Below are 14,100 nucleotides of genomic sequence, written 5' to 3'. Positions count from 1 at the left end.
GGGACCAAGGTCCTAGTAGAAAGGTTAAATAGGACTGTGGAAACGGCGTTAAGCTGTTAAAGGTCAGAGGTGTCAACTATGGCTCAGTGGGTTGCGCACTCACCTCTGAGTCACAAGGTTCCAGGTTAAGGTCCCAGTCCAGGACTTGAATACAAAAATCAAGTACTGAGGGAATGCTGTGCTGTCGGAAATGCCATCTTTTGGATGAGACATTATACAGAGGCCTTGCCTGCCTTTTCAGGTACATGTAAAAGATCCCATGGTACAATTTTGCAGAAGAGCACGGAGTTATTCCCGGTATCCTGGCCAATATTTATCTCTCAATCAACATCATAAAAACAGATTATCTGGTCATTATCACATTGCTGTTTGTGGGAGCTTGTGTGCAACTTGCTACTGCATTTTATAGGAAAAAAATAAAATACCTGATAAAAAAAATGAAGCAGAATTAATGAAAAGTAACAGCATATTAAATTGCCTGTGTAGCAATGCACAGAGCTTCAGCAACCAAATGGCAGAATTGGAAACTGTAATTAGGTGAAGAAACAGATGTCATAGGGATAATAGAAACATGGCTGCAGACTGGACAGTATTAACAGTTAAATCATATAGCACAGAAGGAGGCCATTCAAACTAGCATGACTGTGTCGACTCTTTGAAAGAATTATCCAATGTGTTCCAATCCCTTGCTCATTCCCCATAGCCCTGCAATTCTACTATATTTAGAAAAAGAGCAGGAAGAAGGCATGGTGAGAGACTGTGTTAATCAAAAATAACATAATGGCAGTAGCAAGAAAGGAAGAAACTAACATAGGGATAAAAACAGAATCCAAATGGGAGATCAGTCATACTATTAGTGGTTTACTGCAATAGTGGAAAAGTGGAGGCAGAAATATGTAAGCAAGTCAATGAATTGAGTAAAAACACAGAATCAGATTTATGGAGGATTTCAGTTACTCCCAAATAAATTGGCAGGGGGAGAGAGTGAAAGGGGAGTCAGGCAGTGTGGATTTTACAGTGTGTACAAGACCCCTTTCTGACCCAATATTTAAGAGACTAACAAGGAACTGGTCAACCAACTCAGAAATGAACAGAAGCAGATATGAAAATTAAACATGGGAAAACACCAGTGGAGTAGTGATAGCAATGCAGTAAGGTTTAAGGTAATGATTGAGGCAGATATAGGTATTACAAAGACCAATGTAGTAGACAACTATGATGGAATGAGGATGGAACTACGGGAGGTAAACTGGAGAAAACATTGACAGATAAAGAGGCAGAATAAGAGTAGACATAATTTAAAGAAGAGATCAATAGAGTTTGTGTGAAATATATCCCACTAAAAATTACAACAAATTAACCAAGATTGAGACTTGATGAATAATTGAAGAGGTGAGGATAAAATTGACTCGAAAGAAAAAGTCATGCGTAAAATACATAAACAAAATAGAAGATGACAAAAGGGAATATGGTGAGCTTATGAAATAGCTAAAAAAGACAATTAGGAAAGCTAAGAGGAAAGGAAAATATCAAAGAATTTAAGAAGAAATAGTAAATGATTCTGCTACTTGTCTTGCTGCTGTAACATTTTTGCCACATGTTTTGTGCCAGCTTTTCCATTTTAAAATTATATCCTTATTTCGTACGAGTTTTGCTTATCTAAATCCATTATTCTCATTGTGCAATCTGACCACTGGGTACTAACAATTCCCTCTAAATGTTTTATATATATATATATATTTCATCTGCTTTATTTTCTAACATCCAAAATAAAGGTAGAAGCAGGTGTATGAGTTTGTTCAGTCAGCTGTCCTTAAGCAAAATCTTCGTCTTTCTGCTGAATAGATTAATTGAGCTGAAATTTATACTGTCTGTTTTTTAAAGAGGCTGTGTCAATGTCCGTGTGTAACAGAGTGCGAAAAAATGACACTGCTAATTAAGCATCCATTGTAGCTTTTGTATTGTATGAACTTCAGAAAATTAATTATATGGAGTGAGGAATGACCAAGAGATTGTCTTCATTCATGCTAACGTTCAATTAAAAAAACACCAGTTGAATTTCAAAGCTAACTATCGCCACCTGCTTTTGTCGACTGTTGGAAAAGGTCAATGCTAATGGCTTCCATATTTGAGATGGTGGTTCTAATTTCTAAAATACAAAAGAGGAGAGAAATAATTAGTGAGAAGACAGATACATAGGTCTTTTCTCATACCAGCTCATTTCTTGAAAAGAAGTTAAATTTGGAAAACATACTCACCTCTTGAGGGAAATGGATGGGAAGGGAGAGAGTGGGAGGGTCCTGAGAAAGAGAGATTTAAGAGAAAGGGAGAATAAATTTGAGGGAGGTGTGTCAGAGAAGATTAAGAGAAAAAGAAGAGATTGAGAGTACATTTGAGAGAAAGATAAAGGGGAGTTAAGAGAAAGGACTTCAGAGCAATGGATTGGGATAAAAAGAGGTGTAGGCTGAGAAAGATTGATAAAGGCACAAGATCCAAGTACAGAGAACAAAACACTGATGATTTCTATCCTCATTCTAGTTTGATTTATTTTTCCTCAAAGGTTGAATTTTGAAGGAAAACTAAGCCCTTTTGTTGGAACAGTTAGGAAGGGAGGGTAAGATAGAAAATTGGTCGAAGGTGGTGGTCCTTTTTGCCCCTTATCCTGCCATTGGAGAGAGTGAGGAAGAGTGAATGGAGGGTTAAGAATAAGGTGATCAGAGCAAAGGGGAAGAGAGAATGAAGGGGATTGAGTGCATCATTCACAGTGGAAGAGCTAGGTGGAGTGATGAGATTGTAGAATGGGAATGGGTAATGCGTAGATGAAGGGACAGGGGAAATGAGTGGTCAAAAATATAGAGGAAAGCACAACAATTTGCCTTTATAGGTGAGAGAATGGGAATTGTGCCAATGTAGGCCATATTTTCCTCACAACCCATACCTGAAATATTACTGACAGCTGTTGAGAGCTCCTTTCATCCCCAACACATCAAATCATGCCACCCAGCACTTCCCACCTGTAATACAAAAGAAAAGCAGCAACAAACATCGTAACAACATTGAAGGCTGTAGATGAGCAGAGAGACTTAGAGATTCAAATATAAAATTCCGTGAGAGTGTAAGTGCAGGTAGATTTTTAAAAAATCATTTGTAAATAGTGACATAATGTTCAATAAAAAAATTATCTATTTATACAAAGCATTAAGGAAGCCACTATGAGAATACTATGTACAGTTTTTGGTACTCCAATGTAGAAAGGACATTAAAACCATCAAAAAGTTTCAAAAATGTGAGGCGACAGGGTGATAGAAATATATTTACACAGAGGATTGTTGGAACATGGGATTCTTTGCCACAGGGTATATTGTAGAGACAATTGTTTCTTTGAAGAGAAGTCTGGATAAATATTTAAAATGGAAAAGGACACAGGCCTATGGGGATGGGACAGTGCACTTTTGGATTGCTTTAGCAAACAGCCAGCACAGACAAAATGGACCAACAGCCTTCCTCCTGGCAGTAATCATGTTCTATGCAGTACATGTAACTGGACACGAGAGGGGCAACATGGAGCTTTCTTTTGGAATAATGACCATGCATTAATTATATCACTTATAACAACCAGGAACTTTTTCCTGCAAATAGTAAATCAGCATTTATAAACGTGACAATTCTCTGGAAAGTTCTACCTACGTTTCTGTCTTTGGCCTGCTCTAGTGTTCCAGTGAACATCAACGCAAGCTCGAAGAGTAGAACCTAATCTGTCAATTAGCCTTGTGGACTGAACATTGAGTTCAATAACTACAGAGCATGACCGGCCTTTTAAAAATATCTTTTAACCATGTGCATGCTTTTCATGTAGTCAGAGCTGCTCATTATTCCACTATTAGCAGTCTCTCTGGACTAATGCTTTGTCTTTCACCACAAGCATTAACACACACTTTGCCTTTGTCCCAGGACAGCTTTGTTATTTAATCCCTCCTGCCCTATCAAATGCCTTCCCCTTTGTTACGAACATCCGAATTAGGAGCAAGAGTAGGCCACACAGCCCTTTGAGCCTGATCCGCCATTCAATAAATGCATGGCTGAACTGATTACTCCACATTTCCACCTACCCCTGGTAACCTTCCACCCCCTTGCTTATCAAGAATCTATCTATCTCTGCCTTAAAAATATTCAAAGACTCTGCTTCCACCACCTTTTGAGGAAGAGAATTCCAAAGACTCACAACCCTCTGAGAGAAAAAAAGTTCTTATCTCTGTCTTAAATGGGCGGCCCCTTATTTTTAAAAAGTGATCCCTAATTCTAGATTCTCCCACAAGGGAAAACATCCTCTCCACATCCACCCTGTCAAGACCCCTCAGGATCATATATGTTTCAATCAACTCGCCTCTTACTCTTCTAAATTCCAGCAGATACAAGCCTAGCCTATCCAATCATTCCTCATAAGACAGCCTGCCCATTCCAGGTATTAGTCTAGTAACCCTTCTCTGTACTGCCTCCAATGCATTTACATCCTTCCTTAAATAAGGAGACCAGTACTGTGTACAGTACTCCAGATGTGGCCTTGTATAGCTGAAGCATAACCTCCCTACTTTTGTATTCAATTCCCCTCCCGATAAACGATAACATTCTATTAGCTTTCCTAATTACGTGCTGTACCTGCATACTAATCTTTTGAGATTCATTCACTAGGACACCCAGATCCCTCTGCGTCTCAGAGCTCTGCAATCTCTCACCATTTAGATAATATGCTATGTTTTTATTCTTCCTGCCAAAGTGGACAATTTCACACTTCCCCACATTATATTCCATTTGCCAGGTCTTTGCCCACTCATTTAATCTATCTCTATCTCTTTGTAGCCCTCTTATGTCCTCTTCACAAGTTACTTTCCTGCCTATCTTTGTGTCATTAGTAAATTTAACAACCATACCTTCGGTCCCTTCATCTAAGTCATTTATATAAATTGTAAAAAGTTGAGGCCCCAGCACAGATCCCTGTGGCACACTACTCATTACATTTTGCCAACCAGAAAATGATCCATTTATGCCTACTCTGTTTCCTGTTAGCTAGCCAATCTTCTATCCATGTCAAAATGTTACTCCCTACACCATGAGTTTTTATTTTCTGCAATAAAATTTTATGTGGCACCTTATCAAATGCTTTCTGGAAATCTAAGTGCAATACAGCCACTGGTTCCCCTTTACGACAGCACATGTAACTCCCTCAAAGAACTCCAATAAATTGGTTAAATATGATTTCCCTTTCACCAAACCATGTTGACACTGCCTGATTACCTTGCATTTTTCTAAATGCCCTGCTCTAATGTCTTTAATAATGGCTTCTAACATTTTGCCTAAGACAGATGTTAAGCTGACTGGCCTGTAGTTTCCTACTTTCTATCTCCCTCCCTTTTTGAATAAAGGAGTTACGTTTGCTATTTTCCAATCTAACGGAACCTTCCCCGAATCTAGGGAATTTTGGAAAATTAAAACTAACACATCAACTATCTCACTAGCCACTTCTTTTAAGACCCTAGGATGAAGTCCATCAGGAGCCAGGGACCCAGAGCCCGCAGCTCCAACAATTTGTTCACGACCACTTCCCTGGTGATTGCAATTTCCTTGAGTTCTTCCCTCCCTTCCATTTCCTGACTTACAGCTAATACTGGGATGTTACTTGTATCCCCAATAATGAAGACTGATGCAAAATATCTGTTCAATTCAACTTCCATCTCCTTATTATCCATTATTAATTCTCCAGACTCATTTTCTCTAGGACCAATGCTCACTTTGTTAACTCTTTTCTTTTTTTAAATATCTATAGAAACTCTTACTATCTGTCTTTATATTTCTAGCTAGCTTTCTCTAGTACTCTAATTTTACCTTCCTTAGCAATCTTTTAGTCATTCTTTGCTGTTTTTTATATTCTGTCCAATCTTCTTACCTGCCTCCCATCTTTGCGCAATTATAGGCTTTTTCTTTAAGTTTGATACTATCTTTAACTGTTTTATTTAACCATGGATGGCGGGTCCCACCCTTGGAATTTTTCTTTCTCGTTGAAATGTATCTACTCTATATATTCAGAAATATCGCCTTAAATATCTGCCACTGCATCTCTATTGACCTGTTCCTTAACCTAATTTACCAGTTCACTTTCGCTAGCACTGCTTTCATGCCCTCATAATTGCCCTTATATATGTTTAAAATACTAGTCTTGGACTGATTCTTCTCTCCCTCAAACTGGATGTAAAATTGAATCATGTTATGATCGCTGCTACCTAGGGGTGCCTTAACTATGAGGTCATTAATTAATCCTATCTTTTTGCACAGTACCAGGTCTAGTATAACCTGTTCTCTGGTTGGCTCCAGAATGAATTGTTCCAAGAAATTATCCCGAAAACATTCTATGTACTCTTCATCTAGGCTACCTCTGCCCATCTGATTTTTTCCAGTCTATATGTAGGTTAAAATTCCCCATAATTAACACTGTACCTTTCTGACAAGCTGCCATTATTTCTTCCTTTACACCCCGTCCTACAGTGTGGTTAATGTTAGGGGGCCTTTACACCTCTCCCACAAGTGACTTCTTGCCTTTATGATTTCTCATCTCTACCCAAACTGCTTCTACATCCTGGTCTGCTGAACTTAGGTCAACCCTCTCTATTGTGCTAATACCATCATTAGTTAACAGACCTACCCCTCCACCTCTTCCTAGCTTCCTGTCCTTCCTCGATGCTATGTACCCTTCAATATTTAGGTCCCAATCTATGTCGTCCTTCAGCCATGTTTCTGTAGCAGCTACCAGATCGTACTTATTTATTTCTGTTTGCGCTGTCAGTTCATCTGTTTTGTTTTGAATGCTACGTGCATTCAGATACAGAGCCTTTAATGTTGTCCTTTTATTATTTTTGTAACCTCTAGACTTATCTGTTGATTTACTCTTAGATTTGTACACTCTGTCCCTTCCTGTCACAGTCTGTTTATAATTTCCCATATTAATACTTTTCTCTCTTGCCTTGTCTCTACTCCTTGATTTACCATATCTTCCCAAATATGATCCTTTGCCCCCGCTATTCAGTTTAAAACTCTTTCTACTTCCCTAGTTATGCAGCTCGCTAGAACACCAACCCCAGCAAGGTTCAGGTATAGACCGTCCCAACGGTACAGCCACCACTTTCCCAAGTACTGGTGCCAGTGCCCCACGAATTGGAATCCACTTCTACCACACCAGTCTTTGAGCCACGCATTAATTTCTCTAATCTTATTTGCCATATGCCAATTTGCAATTGGCTCAGGTAATAATCCAGAGATTATTACCTTTGAGGTTCTGCATCTTAATTTGGCAGCTAGTTCCTCATACTGACTATGCAGAACCTTGTTCCTTGTCCTGCCTATGTCGTTGGTACCTACATGGACCACGACGATGGGATCCTCCCCCTCCCACTGTAAGTTCCTCTCCAGCCCTAAGCAGATTTCCCGAACCCTGGCACCGGGCAGGCAACACAGCCATCTGGACTCTCGCTCTTTGCTGCAGAGAACAGTGTCAATCCCGCTAACTATACTGTCCCTTAGTAGCACCACATTCCTTTTTTCTCCCTCCACTTGAATGGCTTCCTGTACCATGGTGCCATGGTCAGGTTGCTCATCCATCCTGCAGCCCTCACTCTCATCCAAACAAATTGAAAGAATCTCAAACCTGTTTGACAATCGCAAAGGCTGAGGCTCCTGCAATCCTGCCCTCTGGGTCCCCTTACCTGCCTCAGCTGCAGCCACACTCTCCGGTTCCTGACCACTCACCAAATCAGAAGACCCCATCTTAAGGGGTATGACCGCCTCTGGTACAAAGTTTCTAGGTAACTTTCCCCCTCCCTGATGTGTCGCAGTGTCTGCAGCTCGGCCTCCAGTTCAGTAACTCTGAGCCAAAGCTCTTTGAGCCGCAAATGCTTAGTACAGATGTGTTTGCCCTGGATCACACTGGCATCCAGGAGCTTCCACATGCTGCAGCCATGCCACATCACCTGTCCTGCCATCCTTAATTTGTTTTAATTAACTACTTAATTATTTTATTCAATTATTTTCCTTTTTAATATATTTTATTAAGCTTACCACTAGTTCCTTTGCTATTTTAAACCTTAGGATTAGAATGGACCTTAATCACTTACCAGATACTCACCAAACAGGTAGCTTCTTCCCAAACCAATCACCTGCCTGCTTGCCTGTGATGTTTGACGCTATGTTTGATTTAAATTAAATTAAAAGCTTACCTGTATACTCAACCCCGCGGCTCTGTTTGCTCTGTTACAATGTTGATTGTGATGTCACTCTGATGTCACATTTCGATTTTTTTTTTTTTTATTTATTTTTTTCCCCTGCTCTGCTGCTGCTCCTTCCGTGCTCCTCTCTCTCTCTCTCTCCATTCCCGCCGTGCTCCTCTCTCTCTCTCTCTCCATTCCCGCCGTGCTCCTCTCTCTCTCTCTCTCCATTCCCACCGTGCTCCTCTCTCTCTCTCTCCATTCCCGCCGTGCTCCTCTCTCTCTCTCTCTCTCCATTCCCTCCGTGCTCCTCTCTCTCTCCATTCCCGCCGTGCTCCTCTCTCTCTCTCTCCATTCCCGCCGTGCTCCTCTTTCTCTCTCTCTCCATTCCCGCCGTGCTCCTCTCTCTCTCTCTCCATTCCCTCCGTGCTCCTCTCTCTCTCTCTCCATTCCTGCCATGCTCCTCTCTCTCTCTCTCCATTCCCGCCGTGCTCCTCTCTCTCTCTCCATTCCCGCCGTGCTCCTCTCTCTCCATTCCCGCCGTGCTCCTCTCTCTCTCTCTCTCTCCATTCCCGCCGTGCTCCTCTCTCTCCACTCCTGCCATGCTCCTCTCTCACTCTTGCATTTCCTGTGTTTCACAGTATGAAGACAGGGTCGTCATTTTTACTTTAAAATCTAGTATTGGTTGCAGCCTGCTAACAGTACATTAAGGTACGGCCTACCATACAGGGCTATTGTTCGTCATTTTGAGGAAGTTTCAATTAAAATGCAAATGATGTCCATTTCAGAAACCAGCTGAGATGTAGTATTTGTGTGTGTGATCAAAGGATTTCATTTGTTGTGAGGGTTTAATAGTGAGCATTTGTGGGGTCGAAATTCATCTATCGAATTGGCCACCTATAATAATACAGAACTGAATATCAGGTGGGGCATGTAGCTGGCGGCCAGGGCAATCCCGCCCATTTAGTGCTACCCCCGAGATAAACTTCTACCCTTTTGCACAGAAATGGACATTTGTCCAGTAATGCTGAACAAGTGTACACAATTGAGAGATTATTGCTTACAACATAGTTCCTGTTTGTTTAGTGTTTTTTATATTGCTCTTAAGCCTGCTTCGAGCTTTGTAGCAACAGCTCTGGCACATAATGTAAGTGTATCTTTGCATTTTTCAGGAGTTTTAACCAATGAAAACTCATCCTCTATGACTTCCTAAATTGTATTATAGTGGACCTCATTATAACACTTTACTTGGGAGTCAGCCAAATAACGCATTATTGGGAGGTGAATAGTATAACAAGAGTTGCATTGATTCCCTGTACAAGCAATTTCAGAGGCAATCAATGGCAACTCTTTAACTTCATTCTTAATGACTATATTTTGTATTCGCAGGTGCACTTCTTGACGTAGAATTTGGCCAGATTATTTCCATCTTCCTTTCCTCTTCTCCCTCACTACCTCTGCCACCACCACTGACCCAGGCAGCTTCCTTTCCCTTTGTAAAGCCCAGGCTTCTGCCTTTGCCTTTGGAATTAGCAATGGTATACTCTTTCAGCTATAATGTGCACTTAAGTTAGCAGGGAGCAGAGTGAGAGGTAGGCTCACTTGTGCCTGACCCTTTCATGCAATGTATCTGACTGGTGGAGTTCCTTGTTCACAAATGAATTATATTATATAGAGGGCCTATCTTTTTCATCATGAGACTACTTCTATTCTTAAAGTTTATTGTTTTCTTTTATTTTCCTGTCTGTCTGTCCTTTCACTCTCTCCATCTGGCAGAAACCAGGTAGAATGGGAATTAAAACTGATTGTTCCTACAGTTCATTTTAGTAACAGGAGTAGGCCATTCAGCCCTGCAGGCTCCAGTCACCATTCGATTACATCTGTTTCTTAACTCCATTTACCTGACTTGGTTCTATTTCCCTCATTCCTTTCTCAAGTCTACCAATTTCATTTTAGAAATATTAAATTGACCTCGCCTCAACAAATTTTTGGGAGAGAGTTTTCCAGATTTCCACTACCCTCTTATGTGAAGAAGTGCTTACTGACATGTCCCCTGAATGATCCAGCTCTAATTTTGAAGTTATGCTTCCTTGCTCTGGACTTCCCCCACCAGAAGAAATAGTTTCTCTCTATCTACCTTATCATTGCTTTTAATCATTTTGAATGACTCAGTTCGATCACCCTTAATCTTCTGTCCTTGAGGGAATACAAGCCTAGTCTATGCAACCTGTCATCATAATTTAACCTTCCAAAGCCCTGGTATTATTCTGGTGAATCTCCACTGCTGTCTCTCCAAAGTGAATATATCCTTACTGAGGTGCAAAGCCCAAAACTGAATGCAGCACTACAGGTGGGTTCTGACCAGAACACTATGCTACTGTAGCATCACCTGCACCCTGTTGCATTCCAGCCCCTTTAGATAAAGGCTAACATTTAATTAGCCATTTTAAATTTATGTATTGGACCTGTCCACAAGCTTTTTGTGATTTCTGATTAAGCAACTGTAACTTGACTCTCAAAAGGTATGCATTAGGTACTTGTTTGCAGAAGTACAAAGCTTGGGATTGCAAACAGAATGGAAGCTGAGAATTTGGTGATCATAAATACTCGATAATTCGGGACAAAATTAATAGACATTTGTGCAAATGCGGGTTAATTATGGAAAGCCAGCACGGATTTGATAAGGGCAAATCATGTTTACCTAGCTTGTTGGAGTGTTTTGATAAGGTAACAGAGAGTGTTGATGTGGTGTACCTGGACTTCCAGAAGGCATTTGATAAAGTGCTGCACAACAGACATGTGAGTAAAGTTATAGCTCATGGGATAAAAGGGACAGCAGCAACATGGATATGAAATTGGCTGAGTGACAGGAAACAGAGTCGTGGTTAATGGATGTTTTTCGAACTGGAGGAAGGTTTGTAGTGGAGTTCCCCAGGGTTCGGTGTTAGGACCCTTGCTCTTCCTGATACATGGTCATGACCTAGACATTGGCGTACAGGGAACAATTTAAAAATCTGCGGATGATACGATTGTGAACTGTGAGGAGGATAGTGTAGAACTTCAAAAGGACAGAGACAAGTTGGTGGAATGGGTGGACAAATGGCGGATGAAATTTAATGCCAAGAAGTGTGAAATGATTCATTTTGGTGTGAAGAATGCAGAGAGACAATATAAAATAAAGGGTGCAATTCTAAAGTGGGGGGTGCAAGAGCAGGGGGACTTGGGTGTATGTCTGCACAGATTATTGAAGGTGGCAGGACAGGTTGAGATAGTAATTCATAGCATACAGCATCCAAGACTTTAATAGGGGCATTGAGTACGAAAGCAAGGAAGTTATGTTAAATTTATGTAGAACACTGGTTTGGCCTCAACAGGAGTATTGCTTCCAGATCTAGGTCCTAGATCCTACACTTTAGGAAAGATGTGAAGACATTAGAGAGAGTGTAGGAAAGAGGAACTTCAATTCCGTACATAGATTGGAGAAGTTGGGACTGTTTTCTTTGGAGGAGAAGGTTGAGAGGAGATTTGATAGAGGTATTCAAAATCATGACGGGTCTGGACAGAACATATAGGGAAAAACTGTTCCCATTGGTAGAAGAATCGAGAACAAGGGGGCACAGATTGAAAGTCATGTGGCAAAAAAAGCAATGACAAATTGAGGAAAACCTTTTTCATGCAGTGAGTAGTTAGGATCGGGAATGCACTGCCTGAGATTGGTGGAGGTAAGTTCAATCGAGGCATTCAGGATGCAATTGGATGGTTATCTGAAAAGGAAGAGTGTGCAGGGCTGTGGGGAGAAGGCGAGGAAGTGGCACTAAGCAAGTTGCTATTTTCGAAGAGCCAGTGTGGACACAATGGGCCAAATGGCTTCCTTCTGTACTGTAACAATTCTGTAATTCTGAATTCTGTTAATCAGTGGAGAGGAGGAAGCTGTTCTCGTGCCCAACTCTAAAGGAACTGCTGACTTCGAGGATTCTAAGATCAAGGTTAATTATCTAGATAGCTCATATCTTTGTGTTTAGCTATCTCATTGGCTCTTGTTCAGATTGTGTAAATAATCTGAGAAGTGATTAGAAAATAGCAATGTAGTTTAGACCGACTTAACAGCAATTATATGAACAATCAACTTATATCTAAGGAGTTTATTTGAGGCTTCTAATTGGAATAGAAGGTCAGCTGCGACCAATATCTACAATTCCTGCACCATATGGGAACTTCAGGACATTTCATGTGTCCCAGAGTCCATGCTTGCAGGAAGTGCCTCACACTACATGAACTCATGCTGAGGGATTCAGAGCTTGAGGGGCAGCTGGATTCATTATAGGACATACGGGTGGTTGAATGTTTACTGGATTACTGGTTCCGGGAGATGGTCACCCCACAGCCAGATAGACTTCAGAACAGCAAGTAGATGGCCACCTGGAAGGGTAGGAAAAAGCAAGCAGTGCAGGAATCATCCAGGAGTGTGACACTCTCAAACTGATATTCAGCAGTGAATACCAGTGAGGGTGACGATACATCTAAGGAGTGGAGTCCTGAGCTTGCTACCATGAGGCAAAGGACTGTATAGGGGTTGGTGAGGGGGGAGGGACAAATGCAGCAAAGTGTAGGGATGCATTAGTAATTGGGGTCTCAATAGTCAGTGGGATAGGCAGGCATTTCTGCTACCAACAACATGAGAGAAATGGTACATTGCCTCCCTGATGCCTGGGTAAGAGACATCACAGACAGGTTGCAGAACGTTGTGCAGGGGGAATGGTAAGAGCCAGAAATCATGGTTTATGTTGGAACCAATGACATTGGGAGGAAGCGGGTTGAGATCCTGCAGTCACTTCAAAGATCTAGGGGGCTAAGTTAGAAAGCAAGACCACAAATCTCTGGATTACTTCCAGTGTCACGTGTTAGTGAGAGTAGAAATAGGAGGATATGGCAGGTTAATGTGTGGCTAGACAAATGGTGCAGGAAAGAGGGCTTTAGATTCCTGGGACATTGGGACCAATTCTGCTGCAGGAAAGATCTGTTCAAGATGGACAGATTGCACCTGAACCCCAGAGCTGGGACCAATCGCTTTGTGGGAGAGGGTTTAAATCAACTCGGCAGAGTGTTGGGCAACAAGATATAGTATTAAAAAGTAGAAACAAGGGGCACAGAGGACCCAGAGAGATAGAGTTAGAAATAATACAGAATAAGTGGGATCATGGAAAGTACAAAGAGGTCTAAGTTAGGTTTGGAGTGTGTATGTAAATACAGAAAGTATGGTTAATAAGGTTGGTCAGCTACAGACTCAAATAGGCATGTTGGGAATATGATGTAGTGGCGATAGCTGAGACCTCTCAAAAGAGGGGAGGATTCAATGCTTAATATTCTTGGTTACAAAGATAGGGAAAGATAGGGAAGTAAAATGAGAAGGAGTGACAGCAGTTTTGATTAAGGAAAATAATACAGTGCTAGAAAGAGATTATGTTCTTGAGAGGCCAAAGACAGAATCTATTTGATTGGAGTTAGGAAACAATAGGGAGCTATTATACTACTTGGTATATTTTATTGGTCACCAAATAGTGGAAAGGAGATAGAGGAACAGAAATTTGAAGAAATTACTGAGAAATGCAAGAATTATAGCTTTGTGACAATGGCAATCTTTAACGATGCCAATATTGAATGGGGCAGTGACTGTTGAAGGCAGAGAAGGCAAAGAATTTCTGAAGTCTATTCAGGAGAATTTTCTTGACCAGTATGTGTCCCATCCAATGAGAAAGGAGGCATTGCTGGATCTAGTCCTGGGAATGATGTGGGCCAAGTGAAGAATGTCAGTTAGGGAGTGACTCAAGAATATGGATCATAGCATTGTAAG

General features: G+C 41.1%; 1 protein-coding gene and 1 long non-coding RNA gene across 2 annotated transcripts in view; one reads left to right on the top strand and one right to left on the bottom strand.

The window, feature by feature from the left end:
- csmd1a (CUB and Sushi multiple domains 1a) overlaps window positions 1-14,100 on the top strand; it is an 880,611-nt gene that overhangs the window by 546,097 nt on the left and 320,414 nt on the right. The window lies entirely within an intron of this gene.
- Window positions 2,076-3,768, bottom strand: LOC137352190 (uncharacterized). Its single transcript, XR_010969649.1, has 3 exons — window positions 3,688-3,768; window positions 2,939-3,014; window positions 2,076-2,149 (listed from the first exon to the last, which is right to left on the bottom strand). It is a non-coding gene; the product is annotated as an uncharacterized lncRNA (long non-coding RNA).

The sequence above is a fragment of the Heterodontus francisci genome, chromosome 3 (genome assembly GCF_036365525.1).
Source record: "Heterodontus francisci isolate sHetFra1 chromosome 3, sHetFra1.hap1, whole genome shotgun sequence".
NCBI lineage: Eukaryota > Metazoa > Chordata > Chondrichthyes > Heterodontiformes > Heterodontidae > Heterodontus > Heterodontus francisci.
Note: the sequence above shows the minus strand (reverse complement) of the source record. Positions and strands in the feature narration are given on the sequence as shown.